Source organism: Macrobrachium rosenbergii, chromosome 45 (genome assembly GCF_040412425.1).
Source record: "Macrobrachium rosenbergii isolate ZJJX-2024 chromosome 45, ASM4041242v1, whole genome shotgun sequence".
Classification (NCBI taxonomy): Eukaryota; Metazoa; Arthropoda; class Malacostraca; order Decapoda; family Palaemonidae; genus Macrobrachium; species Macrobrachium rosenbergii.
In genome coordinates, this window is record NC_089785.1 from 3,215,628 (window position 1) to 3,234,318 (window position 18,691).

Below are 18,691 nucleotides of genomic sequence, written 5' to 3' on the forward strand. Positions count from 1 at the left end.
AATTCAAGCAGTTGTGTTTGTTCACGGACAGAAATATACATACGAACTGATACAGAACATTTGACTGAAGATCATACATAAATGGCTGGAAAGCTGGCATAATAATACATATAATGGTAATAATACGTAGATCGTGACAATAATGACAATGGAGATATATGTACAAAAAATGTACAAGAGAAGTTGTGTTTCTGTCGACCACTTGGTTTCTCTCATGGGTTAGTCATTGCGAGATAAAGGAGATTTTTATTGTAGGTGTGTGTAGGCATGCACGCATGGGCGATACAGCCCCCCCACCCCCAAGAGAGGCCTACAGCTATAGGACAGTGTCTTGTATGTACGTGGGTTCCAGACAATCAGTGGAAACCCACGTCGTTCTTCCATCTACTGTCATCAGTATGCCTTGGGTCGTCCCTGGAGGATGTGGTGCGGTCCTGAGTGGGCTGGGGAAAGGGGTGTTCTGTGTTCGTCTACCCGTACGAATGCATATTTTATGTTCTGCAGATCGTTGGGGACCTACACCTTTCTGTTCGCATGGTAGGTCGCCTTTGCTGTCATTATTCTCTCTATCATTTTTCGAGTGTCAGATGGCGAAGTCAGATTTGTTTGTTCTTGGAAGATGTCTGCTGGCAACATCAACGCTTGGGTGTACAGGACTTTTGGTGGAGATGCTTTGAATACTGCGTGCGGCATCGTTCTCAGGCCGAGTAGGACCCAAGGTAATTCCTTCCTCTAGCTCCCTCCCTGGCACCTGGCGGTGAATGATGTTTTTAGTGATTGGTGCAGCCTCTCGATGATGCCATTTGCTTCGGGGTTGTAGGCCGTCTTTTGTGTTATTTTCGTCCCCAGACTATCGGTGAGGGCGATCCACAATGCGGATGTGAAGTTGGCTCCTCTGTCGCTGGTGGTGATCTGGGGGACTCTGTGCCTACTAACCAAATGTATTAGGGCTTTTATGCAGCTCTCCACCATCTGCTGTCATATTGGTATTGCTTCTGGCCACCTGGTGTTCCTGTCTATGATGGTAAACAGGTATCTGTACCCCTGTGGGGGCGGGGGCGGGGGGAATCCCGCTATGTAGACGTGTATGTGGATGAGTCAACTGTTCGTTGTTTAGAACTCTTCTATCCTGCTTTCGAAGTATCTTGTGACTTTTGACATCTGGCACAGGATACATTCTCTTGTCGGCGTTTTTATGTCTTTCCTCATTCCCCACCAGATGTTTCATTTTGCTATGGTTCGGGCAGCTGATCGGCCCAGTGGGTGGGATAGGCTTTGGGCAAGAATGGAGGCTTTCCTTCTTATGGGCGAGGGCGGTCAGTACTCATTTCGCAGGTGATGGTCACCGTTCTGCTGTTGATTGACAGGTTGCTCCATATGAGGTTGGGGTTGGTCCGCCACATTCGCTGTAGGCCCGCATCATCCTTCTGCTCATCTGCTATCTCGGGATAGGTTAACCCGAGCTGCATGGTGTTGACACAGTTTCTCGATAATGCACCCGCCACAGTGTTCACTGAACCCTTCAGGTACTTGATGGTGCAGGGGTGCTCAGCTATCGCTGACAGCTGCCGTTGTTGTCCCGCTGACCATGCATCTGCTGACTTTGTGAAGGTGTGCACCAGTGGTTGATGGTCCGTCTGCACCATGAACTGTCGTCCCTCGATCGTGTGGCAGAAGTGGCAGACTGCTTTGTAGACTGCAAGGAGCCCCCTGTCAAATGTTGAATACTTTTGTTCCGCTACCATTAGCTTTTTATTGAAGAAGGCCAGCAGGCAACGACCATCATCAGTGTCCTGCTCAAGTATGGCGCCTATTGCTGTATTGCTTGCGTCGGTCGTCAGAGTGAGGGACCTATGGGGTAAAGGGAAGATTAGTGTTGTTGCAGAGGTTGCTGCTTCTTTTGCTAGAATAAATGCTTTATCTTGATTTTCTGCCCAAGTTAGATTCTTTTTATTTCCTTTAAGACATTCATATATGGGGCTAATTAGTTTTGCAATGTTAGGTATAAAGTGATGGTAATAATTTATTAAGCCTGAAAATTCTTGTACTGATTTCACTGTTGTTGGTTTGGGAAAGTCAGTTATTGCTTTCACTTCTTCTGGTAGAGGTTTAATGCCTTCCAGGCTCACTTGGTGTCCCAGAAACTCTACCATTTTCTTTGCCCATTCATACTTGTCTCCCCGCACTATGAGTCCATTTTCTTTTACTCTTTGTAGCACTTTCTTAACGTCTTTGAGATGTTGTTTTAAGTTTGGGCTGAAGATTAGTATGCTGTCAATGTGAACACACAGAATGGAGGGTCCCTGAACAGTTTTTCCATGAGTCTCTGGAATGTTGCCCCTGAGTTATGGAGGCCGAAACAGCTGTAATTGAATGTATAGGTGCCGAAGGGGGCGTTGATTGCAGTCTTCTCGATATCTTCTTTTGCCACTGGGACTTGGAAATACCCTTTTAGCAGATCTGTTTTTTGTGAAGATTTTTGCTCCGTTCATCTGGTTGGTTATGCCTGCTATATTTGGTAGTGGGTATTGTTCTGGTTTTGTTTTGACATTTAGTCATTGGTAGTCTCTGTAGGTGCACCATGTTCTGTCCAACTTCAGTACCATGTGTAGGGGTGATGCCCATGGATTGTGGGCTTTTTGGCATATTCCTGCTTCTTCCATTTCTTTGAATACCTTGTTTGTGTAGTGGATTGTGAGTGGGTTGGGGACCTTCGGTCTCTATGTGGTGCTGGATGCTATGTTTTGCTGGGTTTGTTAAGTCGTGTCCTTGAATACATCTTCATATTCCCGTAGAAGTTCTCGCATTTCTGGCGGTGGGATGTCGGTTGCGATGGGGAATATTTATTGGTCTTGTTGACTCGTTGATGATTTAGTTGTGGTACCTCTACTTGGCTTTTGAGGAGATGATGTTGGTGCTGTTCTTGGGATCAGCTGTTTAGCTGCTACATCAACCAGTAGGTTGTGCGCTGTTAGGAAATCCTCTCCTAACAATGCCATCGTCACGTCTTCCATGATGAAGGACCAGTCATAGTCTTTCCCGTTGAAAGCAATTTTCATCTCCTGCCTTCTGTACATTGTCAGTGGTGCTCCGCTGGCCGTCAATATGTGGAAGTTGGTGGGTGGGGGGCAGGGTTGAGTCGTTTGTTCGGGCTGGCTGGGATGAATGATCAGCATGCTCTGAAGTTTACTAAGAACTCCGTGTCAGATCTCTCGTCTTTTAGAAGAAGCATGTGGGTCCTTTTCTTTCATACCTGGAAGAAAGACAGTGGTGAGCAGGTGCAGCTTCTCTTACAAGGCAACCAGTCTGCTTACTGCTGACGTTAGTATGGTTGGGCCGTGTGTGTGACCCTACTGCATGTTTTCTGAGAATAGGCAGCCTTTGTCACATTTTTGGGCCTTGTTTCCAAACCTCCAGTGTAAAAAACATAATACCCTCTGGAGGTTCTTGTCTCTTCTGCTTAAGCTTCCTTTTGCTGAATTGTTTGGGGAAGCTTTATTTGTATATGGCAGCGGCTGGCTCTTCTGGCTCACTGTCTGATTCCTTATCTGTTGTCTGCTCGGTCTGACACGGTCCTGCTGTTGCTGCTGCTGGTTGTGAGGGTCTGCTGCACTGTGGGCCGTATGTATTTCGTCAACCACGATCACAAACTCTTGTATGGGCATGGTGGAGGCTTTGGGCATGGCTGCTACTGTCTGGCGGGATAGCTTTGTGAGGAGTACTTCCCTCACAAGGTCCAAGTATGACTCGGGTTGGCCGCCCTTGGCAGGCAGCGTGATTAGCTGCCACATTTGCTTGTACGTGTGCGATGGCCGCTGGGCTCCTATTGGGGCCCTATGTGGTTGAGGAACTTCTTGGTTCTCTGGGAGGGCGGCATGCTGAAGGATGACTTTAGCTGGTCCTTCAGTAGGTCATGGGTGACGGGGGCATCTAATTCTTCGAGCCGTCCTGCTATCTGCTCAAAGACGTCGTCCGGTGGGAATTCAAGGACAGTGTCTGCTCTGCATGTCTCTCAGGTGATTTTCTTTGTGCAGAAAACCGTTTCCACCCTGAGGAACCATGCCTCTGGGTTGTGGGGCGTGAAGGGCGGTAGGCATATGGAGGCTGCTGCAAGGTTTTCGCTGATGAGTTGGGATCGTTACTGCTGGCTTGGTTGGGCATCTCTCTGGGATCACCAATGTGGGGTAAGGTACAAGTAAGATACGAAGATTACAGTTTACTGATTTATTTACAAAACGTTCACACAGGTCAATAGCTCATGCAAGCTGCAATGTAGCTCCCCACCTCTGATAGGTCGAGAAAGGGATTAAATTCTTTCAGGACCTTTTCTCACGGCTTTAGTGTACTGACAACAGTAACTGTAATAATCGAACAAGTGTCCAGAGCACCATTTTTAATTTTTACGAACATACGATGTTTTCAGAAGTTTCGTAACATTTGAATTACAAACGTTTCTCCATGATCTTAACTGTACTGAGCACTAATAAACTATATTTTTCTTTTTATTGTTTCTATGAATATGTTTTTGTGTTTCTTGAATTGCGATCAGAATGATACAAAACCCATCAGAAACAATTGCCGTTTTCAGAATTGTTTATTATATAAATTTTTTGTTGCTGCTGAAAGATTTTACTCTTATGGGCTATTGCAATATCACGAAACCTTATTCCAAGCGACATGATAATAGTTTTCAACGCAAAATGATCGTCTGTGATGTTTATTAAAAAAAAAAAGAAGAACCATATTAATTTACATTTTCGGTTAATTTATTTGTACCATTATCATTTGCGATGAACAGCCATTCCACACTTCTCCTGTATCCTTTGTATGACCTATTGTATAATTTATTCCATAAAGGCAATAAATAATTAAGGAATCATAAGAAGTATAAGAAGACTTGTGCCAAGGAAATAATCCCCTCGTCTTCATATTCAAACCTATACTTTGCCTTTACCATAACAATGTTTATCACCCTCTTGGCACTCTGCTACTTAAGGTACTGTACGTTTACACAAGGACAGTTTACTGGCGCCAGTAGGGCGGCAAGTAAACTTTCCTGGACAGTAAGCGTTTGCACGAGGGCTGCACTACAGGACATTAATTGCAGCCAGTAATCGTCCTCCACTTGCCTGTAAATACTTTCAATTGTTTGAATTTTCTTCCTTAAAAATAATCCAAATTGCAAATGTGAATCTTTTCTTTAATCAGAGCATCCCTCAGTTCAATAGAGCACGTCTCTTTTATTCTTATCCATGTAATCTGCATGGCTACTATTCCACAGACATTAAAAACCTTCGTATACATCCAGAAATTTAAAAATTCCTTTCGAATTCAACTTCTCTGACGTCTTAATTTCGCGGGATTCTAATGATTACTGTCCAGGAAGTGGGCAGTTCAACTGTCACAATTGGCGTTTGCACAAGGAAAGTTCTGCCCGTCAGTAAGTCACGTGACAGGATAGCGGACAGCAAAGTAGACGGGACTGCAACTCTACTGTCCACTGTCCAGGCCAGGACAGTCCACGGGGATAGTTTACTGGCGCCGGTAAACTGACCCCGTGTAAACACACCTTTACGGATTTTTACAGGTAACGTAAATGCTATGAAAGGCAGCATCCTATTTTACGGAAGTCAACTCATCCATCTTTTCAAAAACTCTTCCAGGTAATAATCTGTGAGTTGCTTTAAAAGATTTTATTAAAGATAAACTTGTTTTAGGTACGAAAAAGATCCGTTGTTCCTTTTGCAACTGGTTAAAAAGCAACCATTCATTCCTTACTCCCACTTTGCTAAAATTAAGACGTCATAACAATGCAGTATTTTCAGCGCGGCGTAGTAAGGTCTTTAAAGAAAAGATAAAATGAAAAAGACGAAAAGCTCTCACAGAAAAGTAACATTGCCATTGTACAAAGTGTGACCTGAGGGTCGCTGAAGAGGAGGCTATTTTCCCTCGCTCTCTCTCCTAATGCGTCTCACATCACATCGAACACAATGAAAGGGCCGCAGGTCGACCAGGTATCCTCTTTCAAAGAAAGATGAGGAAAAAAGAAAGGAGGAAAGAGAATCATAAGCGCTTTCAGTCTTTCCATGAAAAAAATAAATATTTTACTCGAAAGACCAAAATGGTGTATTGGAGCTGCATTAGCGATATGCAAAGTTTCTGAGAGATTTCTGATGAGAGTTTTTTTTTTTTTTTAGTTCATACATTCAGGAATCTTTACACTAAATATTAAGGAAAATCGGCAACAAAGATAAGCAGTATTAGGAGACCAAAAAACGACAAGGCAGGCACACAAATAAGAATGGGAAGCAGTTCTTCTGGTCCAATAAGTAATACTTTTTCTTTTACGGCAGGTTGGTAGACAAATGCATTGTTATCAGAACTTTGGTAGTATAGAGTTATGGTAATTCTTATGTTATTCCTTTTCCTCTCCGAAATGTGATCTTCAGTAATCTTAGCAGTTTTGGATGAGCAACTTCAGAAATATCAACACAGCAGAATCAGTATTGTGAATCATGTTCTTTTTCTTCTCGGCTTAATTCCCAGTCGGGGTCACCGATTTTAATTAAGTCCCCTTCAACTTTTTTTTATCTTGTACTGCTCATTTCATTATCGTTTATAGCAGATATCTTAACCAATCATGAAATGAGTTGTTCAAGATAGAGTCAAATTCAGGGTTGCGAAATACAGATAAAAGATATAAAACTGAAGTTAAAAGTACAAAAAAAAATAAAAAAGTTCCACAATACAAAAAAAAAAAAATTAATATATTCAGCTTACATTTATATATTTTATATATCCGTTTATATATATATATATATATATATATATATATATATATATATATATATATATATATATATATATATATATATATATATATATATATATATATACATGTATATATATGTATATATATATATATATATATATATATATATATATATATATATATATATATATATATATATGTGTGTGTGTGTGTGTGTGTGTTATATATATTTATATAGTCGCCGCCTCAAAAACATTCAATGGTCGACCACTAGTCGACTGGCCTCAAAAAACATTCAATGGTCGCCGACTGGTCGGCAGTTTTGGAAGTCATAGGTGGTCGGGAGATGGCTGTAAGCCCAGTGTTACTGGAGCTTTAGCCTTCATTTTCATTCTCAAAACACTACCAAATTATAAACTGTTTTCTAACGTATTGTCATAATTTTTTTTTTTTATACAGCCTGAGGACTCTACTTGCTTTTAAACTACCAGTCTACTCCAGGCAACTAGAAAACTACGACTGCCTTCCTTGTTTTACTTGATTCTTCCGCAATTCTTTGTATGTTCGTTGCAGTATCACCAGATGGCACTGCAATCTTCTGCATATCTCAGGCAATCCAGATTCCATTCATATCCACTTCCCTTTATCCCCAGACTTTTGCATACATTTATTCTATTTTCCAAGACATATTAACACGTTTTATTATTTTTCTACATATTGACGAGTTGTTTTTATGATGTATTGTGAAATAAATTAACATAGATTCTTAGACATTACAGCAAACTCAGTATTACTATTTCTATATCCGAAGAAGCATTGCAACTAACATATCATAGACCCAAGTGAAGTAAATAAGTAACCACTGAAACCCGGATTATATTCAACTTGAATAAATCTTGAAATATGTTACCACATGTAAAAATGAATGTCTGTATTGATTACGTTCCAATATGAAATATTACAGTACGAGTTCCATTTATGTAATATACTGAATTACTTAGCTAACGTATTGAATTATATTTAAATCGCTCTTGATCGATTAACCAGAATTTTTGCGTGATCATTTCTACCATTTTGGAAGATTTTCCATTTTCCAATTTAGGGTCAAATTTTTAATATTTCCTAAAATAGTTTCATTACTTTAATAATGTTACCTGGCTCCATTATCTAAATTCTCTTCAATTAGTTATAATTTTTCAAGACAAAGTGGGTTTATTTACCTCTAAAACAAACACAAGCACACAACTTTTAATTATATTATATATATATATATATATATATATATATATATATATATATATATATATATATATATATATATATATATATTATTCCTTTTTCTTTATGCCTGTCTGGACATACCTGATAAGTAAAAATTAATAATCAGATGGATGCATCTGGATGTGTTGGCTTCAATTTAGTCTAGGTGAGAATTTCATACTGTAGGCTACATGATAAATAACAGGCCTACATTATTATCAAATGTAACATGTATATAAAGGAATAAACATTCTGGTGTAAGAGTAGCTCAAAAAAATTCTAAAAAAGACGACAGAATTTATATCCGTTACATCGCCAATAGATTTTATGGTAAGAAATAAAAAGACGTACTGTCGTTCATTGAATGAACATATACAAACCATAGGCTTTTGATGTTATTGACCAGAGAAACAAGCGGCCATATAATGAACTCAGAATTATGTAGGCCTGTTAATTATCATGTAGCCTACAGTATGCAAATTTCTCACCTAGACTAAATTAAAACCAACGCATCCAGATGGATCAATCTGATTAATAATTTTTCCTTATCAGGTATGTTCAGAGTGAAAAGGTTCGACAGTCATAACTGGAATTCTATGCATTTATTTACAGAAAACTTAATGTCATAATAATACGGTAAATATTGTCGAAACTGCAAACTTCTCATATCACTAATTGGCAACTGTCAACGGTGCCTCAAAGCTCTCGCTGTTTACAGATCACCGTCTCTCGGTACTGCTGCCAAACTCAGTCAAGAACGGATGCAACATAATAAGACATATTCTTCATTTTCTCTTCACATATCACACGCATCTGAAATCTGAAAGCAACAGCGTATTCAGTGTGAATTTATGGTATGAAAACACAAGTTTGATCTCATAAATGATACAAAAACTGATGATAAGTAAAAACAGGTATAAAGAAATAAATGTTTCTCTCTTCACTTTTGCTCGTTGTAATTCCTTTGTGTTTTATCTTATTGATTTCAGGAAATCATGATTTAGTTGTACAATTAATACCGAATCCTATGGTATGACCAAAACTTTCCTATCTTGTGCAAAACGTGAGATAAATGAAGAAATATATACGCGTTGGTAGTCTTCTGAGCTACAGACGTTAAAAAGAGACAGTGAGCTCCTGGTACCAGCCAATCAGAGGCTGCCAAACAAACGTCTCGTGGACCCAAGAATATACCTCGAGTGAACCAGCTATAGTCTGCGTTCAATCTGCCGCTGGTTGGAGACTTCCAAGGCCAATACAGTATAACGCCAAGATGTCCACCAGTCGAATACTAGGAGCCCACCGGTCGCGTAAAGTTGGTGACCACACTTTTTGTACTAGTCGTCCATCACCACCTGGTCTTCGACAGTCGTCAGTGGTCTCCAGACTGCTTTCATTTGCGTGTGTCTGATAAAAATGTAATCAAGTTTATAGTTTTGTGCTTACGTATACTCAGGCTAAGGCAACGTTTTTTATTTTTAATGTTCTCCTGTTTTAAGTATAGCGAAGACTATAGCATAAAAGTGTGGGTTTATTATTGTAAAGGTACATTCATACTGCAGTAAAAAATGTTGGCAACCCATTGTTTACACATAACAAACAGGTTGAAAACACGTCAACTGCTGTAAGTGGAGAACTCATTTTCGGCCAATGCTGGATAATCATATGACACCAGTAGGATGTTAAACGTGTTTGATGTTTGTGTAATAATTGCCAACATGTGTTTATGACACCAAAAATCTAGCTCTTCCAAACATTTACTCTGATACCTTTGATTTTGCCAATGGCCATAACTGTTGTCTTTGTTTATGTTTTTCTTATCATTTGCCAATTCTTAGTCTAATCAGGATGTATTCACTCTACAGTAAAATATATCATAAACAAAAGCCGGAAACATATTGCATCCATATCACAAAATAGTTGGAAACAAGTCAGCAACCATAATTAGAGAAGGGACCTTTGGCAAATGCTGGGCATTGGTACGAAGCAGCAGGTGGAACAACCTATAAGTCGTTGCCTTGCATCCAGCCTGCTTGTGATGTGTGTGCGATGATGGGTCGATGTGTTTCCGACATGTTTTAGTGTCGTGTAGACACACGCCCTTACAGAACAGTAATTACTTAACAGATTATGAAGGGGACTGCTTATTCTTGACTTAATTGTCAGTTCCAGTCTAGCATGGAATTCATTGCTATTACCAGTCCTCTCTTGGAGATTTCTTATTCCCTTGTGTAATGGATCCTTCATAATGACCTGTTTACCTCCTGACTTTATCGATGGCCTTTCATGGCCTTTGGAAATTCTCGTAAACTTTTTACTAGAGATCGACGGCGCAGATCTGTCGGTGGATTTAAGGAAACCATTACTTTCCCAATTAAAAAAGTTGACTCAACATTAGAAGTGACATGGATCAAAGCTTGATGTTTTAGGGACATTTTAGATCTACCGGTAATTATATCTACGGATACAAATATTCAAGGCAGAAATGTTGTTTGTGCTTCGTTGCAATGACAGAAAAGATACAGAATCTAACGAAATGAAAAGTGAAAAAAGGAAAGTCATACCTGTTTTCATTACTGGGCTGCTGTGGTAAATCCTCTTAGTATAGTAATACTCTACCAAGAAAGATTAATGAACATTCCATTGCAAGTTAGTGGAAGCAGTATAACTAGTTTAATTATTGAATGTAGAGTTAAAAGTCTAAAACTTAACTGTTTTCACAATTTTTCCTTCAAATTTAACTTGGGTGGCCTATAAAGATCATATCTCCTGATCATCTGATTCGTTACTGGAGAAGAGACGACTATTATCAGGCAGGGCAGTAATTATGATAACCACTGACAGTGCCGTATAAAGTTTCTGTATATTTTGTTATAAAGCAGACATCACCCACTACAAGAAGGATCTATTTGAAGTTTGTTATATTTATGAAACTGTAAGTTCCTAGTTAATACGAATAAAACTAGTTTAATGATCACTCGTATCAATACTTCAGTATGATACGGATGACGAAATCAAATACCAGAGACGTCCACATAAACGCAAACTTTCTATTCCAAATTTTGTCACAGAATTTAAATGTTCCAAAATTTGCTGAAATTACCCTCCCGAGTAACAATTGTTTCGATTTTTACGCGGCGATAAATATCAGTATTATGGAGTCTCCAACACGGGGGTAAGAGTAGAAAACTAGGGTAATCAACACGAAACCCAGGAAATATGAGGATATTCAGGAGACGAGGGTGTAGGGGGCTTATTGTAATTGCCCCATCATTCACACGAAAATCGACAAATCTACATTTACCGACCCGTTCTTTGTTTTCTTGGCATTTTTCGTGGATTATCGCTACCATTTTATGATGAATGTCTCTTTTTAACTAATTTAATGCTGGCCCCTCACGTCATTTGAATGAAATAAAAATCAGGCTTCTGTAATTATTCCCCGAATTTTAAATTTAATTCTTCCAGTTAAGACTTGATCTTTCTGAAACGCATAATTTTGGTAGTATGAACAAGAGCATTGCTGTCGACTGTAAACCAAGGATTTTATCTATTAGCATGGTAACGGTAATTGGGACTGTCATGAAATATTATGATTAAGGTGTATTTACATTTGCAGTAACAAACATAGTTACGTATATGTATTCTTTTTCCAACCAAAGCCTACCTTGAATAAAAACATGCATGAACAATTTTCATTGTTGTTTTAAAGGTATTCTTTATTTATTTACTTATTTTCTGGCTTTGATATTTTTGGATCATTAGCTCACTAGGCTCAGGTCAGCTCTGGAATTTTGTCAATCTGTTGCCGAAAAGGACCGATAAAGCGAGACAGAATCATATTTTGCCACAGATGTCATCAGGTTCCATTACAAAAAAAAAATCAGTTTGACCTTGACAATTCATGTAACTTGGCAAATGTTATAAGCAGATAGTGGTTATCTGTAATGCTTTGCTAAAGTTTTCCGTGCCCCAGCCGGGGGTTTAGAGATTTTCGTGGAGAAATGTTACGTGTAAAACAATTTTAAAAGACAGGGTTGGTCTGAGGTCTCCAGAGTTAAATCCGTAACGTTTAAGACTTTTTAAATCCTGTGCATTTACTGTCTCTCCTGATTAGCTGATTGATGATAAACTCATATTACGTAGAGGAAGAGGCAGATCTACAACATGACATTTTCGGCTAAACCCCCTTCAGCTGATGTTCGATTCCTATTATTTGGCCAATTGCCACCAATAGACGTCAAGAAGTTGAGATGAATTGCTCGTTTCACTCATGTCTGTTTTTTAAAAGTGTTTCACATTTTTTTAAGTTTATTTATATATATATATATATATATATATATATATATATATATATATATATATATATATATATATATATATATATATATATAGTATTTATGTATATACATATATATATATATATATATATTTATATATATTTATGTATTTATATATATATTTATATAGTGTAACTATATAAATATGTATATTTATACATGAATGTATATATATATATATATATTTATATAGTGTAATATATATATATATATATATATATATATATATATATATATATTTATGAATGTAATTTATATATATATATATATATATATATATATATATATATATATATATATGTGTGTGTGTGTGTGTGTGTGTGTGTGTGTGTGTGTATATGTATGTATGAAATTCAACAATACAGAGTAACAGAAAACGGAAAAAGTAATATAATTTATAGAGAGACGTTATAAAGCATCAGAAAGTGCCATGAAATGAAAAGATTATTTTCACTGAAAATGAGAAGAAAGCCTTAGAAAGAAAAGCTACACATTAACGGACATTTCACCGTTACTCAAAGCGATAAAGTGAAAGGGGAGTGTGTGAAATTGTGTGTGTGTGCCATTGTGGGTCACAGGTTGTAATGTGTGTGTGTGTGTCAAGTTTGGGAGGAAATTCTGTCCCTCCCTTTACTTTAAGACATGGAATATCCTAAGGTTAGGTAAGAGAGAAAACGGAAAAAGTAATGAACGCATTCAAACCCATCAAATGCAATGTTTTCTTAGTGAGACGTTATAAAGCATCAGGTTGTTTGAAAGTGCCATGAAATGAAAAGATTATTTTGATAAGAAAATGAGAACGCTTTTAAAGCCTTAAAAGTGTTTGAAATGCTTACATTAACGGACTTTATTTCATTACTGAATATCTTTTACTCAAAGTAAGAACCATCAGCCATTTCAATAAGTTTTACTATATAAATTTTCTATGCTAAAAGTTTTAACCTTCATGGATTACTGCCCTTGAGATTCTGACATTATATAGTTTTCTGCTCGAAAATGATCGTCTCTGGTGTTCATGAGAGAACAGGAATCCTGTTAATGTACATTTCTTATTGATTAGATTTTATCTTTCTCAGTTATGCTACTGGTATTTCTTTGGAAAGTTATATTTTATATTACGTAGGTATTACGCTTTTAAAATCATCTCTGTTACTGGATAAAAACGTCGTTCTATCAGTGCAGTAAAACATGTCAAAAACACACGTCGGCAACTTACTGCACGCGCATCACAAACAGGCTAAATACAAGTCAACGACCGAGTGGAACTCCGAACCAGTGCTTCATAGGGTTATCCAGCATTTACCAAAGATTCATTCTCCGCCTGGCGTTATTGGCTTATTTTCAACTTGCTTGTAATATGTATGCAAAAATATATGCTAACGCGTGTTTATGACGCATCATTACTCAAATAAGGCAGCAACCCCGGATTCTGGAAATAATTCCAGGGCAGACTTCCTTCTGCCAAAGTTTGATGAAGCTGCCTTCATATATCACAGCCACACTTCACATGTACAATGTAAGGTGTTTAATGCTGAGCGGAGCTTCATGCTCCTGGTATAGAAATGGAAAATTTTACGTTACAAAGTTTATATCAATACTGAAATATATAGTTACAGTTTCACAACCCTAACAATTATGACTGCAGTGGCAAAGGCAGTAAGGCAATGTTCCATAACTTTTGTTCCCTATGACGGTTCTTTTCAATTGCCGCTATTTTAAAAAAAATCATTAAGGCTATGCAACAGCAAATTCGGAGGGTGGTAAAATTTGAACAATAATGATAAAATCTCAGCAATAATCTACACAAGTTTCAACAGAATTTGGGAAAGTTACCATTTTTGCCGTACAGTTTTTACAATTTTTAAGCCATAGGAACGCAGAATTCTCCTTAGATGACACAGAACGTATAGTGGTTCTTTTCTGTTTTAGTTCTGGTTTTGGCAAGTGGGACGCTACATTACATTGCCTAAACTTTTTCAAACGTTCGCACCATATGAAACGTTTGCTCTCTGGAAAATATCATCTGGGAAATAAGCATTGCGATGAAACTAAAGCGCCACAGGAACTCGAAGGACTTTCAACTTGTCCCCATTGAGCAGTTCCAGAACCATTTATCCGAAACTGTCGAAGTCATATTAGACAAAAATTTCTGTTAGTAAGCAGAAAGTGATATGAATATTGACAACATAACCCTTTACCGATTATGAAGTCGTCACAATGAAGTCTCTACCCGAAAGACTATTGTGAATGAGCATATTCTTAGACCTCTCACAATGTTTCTCTCATAATGTTTACTTTGGAGAATTCCCAGGCAGAACTCACCTGCTGAGCGCGTCGTCATCCAAGAAGGCCCGTTGAAAAGTGTATCATAAATCTGGCTGAAAAGAAGTTGTTTATCGCTAATGTACCTTCTGTGTGTGCCATTAGGCTTCTCAATGGACGTCACTTTCTTTGTTTCTTTCCAGAGCAAAACTGATAGTCTCTTCTCTCTCTCTCTCTCTCTCTCTCTCTCTCTTTTGACAAGCATACCTGTTCGACCTGCGGCCCTTGCATTGTTGTTCGCCCGAGATGGCCAGTGAGAGATGCATTAGGTGAAAGCGAGTAGAGTAGCTTTCTCTTCAGTTCCTCTCGGGTCGGAATTTGTACGAAAGAATATGACGTTGTTGTCTTATGCTGTTTGTTACTTCATTTTTATTTCTAAAAACAGACCGTAAATTCACTAACAATTAGCAAAATTATTGCAGATGATTTCGTGTTGTACGGATGTATAATATTTGCTCGTTGACGAGAGTTACAGATTATTATTTGATAATCAAGTATGTAGTTTTTAAAATATTTTTATAATTACAACAATCGCGGCATGGAAATACGAGAACAAAAGTGACATTATCTACAAAAGGAAAACAAAATCTGACAAAATCTTTTAAAACAGTGGCTATGAAGAATAAAACCATTAGAAAAATTTTTTAAAGAATTAGTGAATGTAGAGAGGATATCTTGATAAAACCAAGGTGCTGTCGTTATAGAATTTATGACCACTGTTATTATCAGTAATAATTGATAACTGTCTGGAGGAAAAATCTCCTAAATTAGAGTGAATATAAATTAATTGATAAAGAAAAGATTTTCTTCGCTGAAGGAGAGAAAAATATGGGAAAATGTGAAAATAAATTAAATTGGCTTTATTTAATTGTTGTTTTAGCCCAGTAGTCAGATCAAAATCCAAATTTCAGTTGTAAACATAATTTACTCAGACGAATATCCGTCATGAAAAGTCATATCAGTGACAGCGTTTGTATTGCTCAATAATTTTTGTATTACTAAATGATTTTTCCGTTTACTAATGAAAAATTGACAAAAAATAGTGCTGTTTAGCATAACTTTGTTAGGCACGCTTTAGGATAAAACTTGAGTTTTTGTAATGGATATATTTTGTTCAAATCACAAACAAAATCCCTTCGGAAATAAGAAAGCCACTAAACAAAGAAACTGGCCGGTGTATTCGTTGACAATTATTTTCTCATCATAAGAAAGAACTAAAACGAATATTACACTTCCTGAATATTTGAATTTTACAACTTCATTTCGAGAACCCGGCGGAACCATGTTTTATCCAATTCACTGTTTATGACGCCAAACTCCAAAATAAACCTTTGTTTTAAAACCTTTCCCGGTAAAATCGACGCCGATACCAGGCTCCCCGATCCGATAACGGAGGTTATTGTCTCATTTTTGCGTCCTTCGGCCCCGTCGTTAAATAAGACCATTTGGTCTTTACGACCAATTCGGTCAGCATTAGCTGAATCAGCTCTAAAGTCTCAAGGTCTTGGGTCCTTCCTAATTCACATTTCGAGAGGACGCTCTAATGCTCTTGGATGTTAGACATTTCTGAAAATACTTTATTGACTGGTCCTGACTCTCTTTTCGATTTACTTTGAGATTATTAATGATTCGAAGGACGGCATAGTTTTGTCTATGAAAGGTTTTTATTACCTCATTTCTGCAGTTGTAAACAGCTCCGAGATCATCTGTTCTGTCCTGCAACTGCATCTCAAACAATAATAATTATCCCTTCAATAAACTACGTTGCATTATCATAACATTCACCTCTGCTATTCCTCATTTCAGTGTATCTATTGTGTACCCAGAAAAACCAACAGCTGACAGATATTAAGCGATTCTCATTTCTGTTTTATGGATCTCGAATCCCTGTCTTTATTTTCAATTTTTCTTCAAGCAGGTAATGATCAGATGTACCTTCTTTCTACAGCTTACCGCTCCACATAACTTAGGCTAATTCAGGGCTAAACCAATTGTTATCCTAAATATTTTCGGTTTCCATGTGTACTCCTGAACACTCCTGGAAGGAAACACGCTTTTTCTTAATAACCAAAATACATTCGGTACAAATTTCCACGTGGTTCCATTCTCAGTCATTCTCGGTGACAGACCAAGTGCATTATGTCGCCTTATCACACAGAGATCATTCAGTTCACCTAGCAAAATATCTCTCTCTCTCTCTCTCTCTCTCTCTCTCTCTCTCTCTCTCTCTCTCTCTCTCTCTCGTTTTTAAGCCCACCCAAGCACAACTTTAGATTGTTAGAAACTTCCCTGTGCGTTCTCCATGATTTTCATGCCGGGAAAATGTACACTTCATATAAGTGTTTTCGTCCGCAATCCTTGGACAAACATTTGCAACCATCCACCCGTCCTCTAAATCTTCCTGAACTTCCACAATAGATTCACTGAGTGCCATTTCATTCAGCTTTATCTTTTTAATGAACACTATTAGTATTTATCCATCTCCTTCATTTGTGCGCCACAACAGTGCGTAGTGAATTCCCTAACAACTGATACTTTGTTTCTTTAGGTTCTGTACCAAATTTCAGGCTCTGGGGTTGTGAGTCGTGGTTGTGTGTGTGTGTGTATATATATATATATATATATATATATATATATATATATATATATATATATATATATATATATATATATATATATATATATATATATATATATATATATATGTATGTATGTTTATATAATATATATATATAATATATAAATATAAATATATATATATATTATTTATATTATATATATAGTATATATATATATATATATATATATATATATATATATATATATATATATATATATATATATATATATATATATATATATTGTTACATTCTGAGGCCGGTTGGAATAATGAAATGGGGTTTTAATCAACTGCCTTGAGGGCCAACACAAAATGCTCAGAATGTAAGCGATAAATGGAATGAATAAACTGACTTACCTTGATATCACATCTAAGTAAACAGAGAATTGGAGGTAACCAGTTATTTAATTTAAACTGAATTTATTTACAAATGAAGCAATCAGGAAATTAATATGAAGGGGCTGAATGAGCAGCAAGCAAGCACATACAATGTGCAATAAAATTAGACAATGCATAGCAATTGCTGAACCTGAAAAGGCTACGGTCATGAAATAGTTTAACACGCAAATGAATGTGAAGGTTGCTACTGGTTAAATGATTTTTTTTTTTTGGTAATGCAACTTGATTTATCAAGGGGGGGGCGGTGACTGTCTAGTGCCTGGGACTGTTAATCAGAAGACTCTTGCACGTGGCAGGATGGCAGTTAAACATCTACACTATGTTTTGTTTGCAAAGGAGGGGAACACTGCCCGAGGTGCTGGATAACAGGTTCTGGAAGAGAATTTAAGGTTAGCACTCAAAACCAATGATTTTCTCTCACATGAAATTACTTAGGCACGATGGAAGAATTGATCAAATAGATTTAATTAGCACAGGTAACACTATGGAGGGAATGATGTAATTATGATCACTGAACTAATTTAATTTGTGCTTGGGACAAGTCGTGAGGGCAAAGGGCTATTAGGTCTGATTTGGACAAAGAGGGCTTTGTTTAGGAGAATGAAAAGTTGGAAATTCAGAAAATGGAGAGAAATTCAGGAGAAGAAAAAGACACTGGCGTAGGACCAAAAGCTTCCAGACGTACCTTATTCCTTCTGTGCAGTGAGCTCGTTGCAAAAGACGAATTTCGGCCACAGGAGTCTCGATCCTCGCCAACCCAGAGAGAAAGACTAGCACTAACTTTATGCTGTAGCAGTCGGGTAAGGAGTGTTTATCACCCAGGTCGCAGGGCATCACATCCGCTTTGTTGTTTGGCTTGGAACACAGGACATCGTCAGTCTGAAAGCAGTCATACAGCCAGTGAAAGGTCGTAGGGAAAATAGGTCTTATAGTTAAGTCCTTAAGAGTTAGGATAAATCATTAGGGGCAGCTTTCATA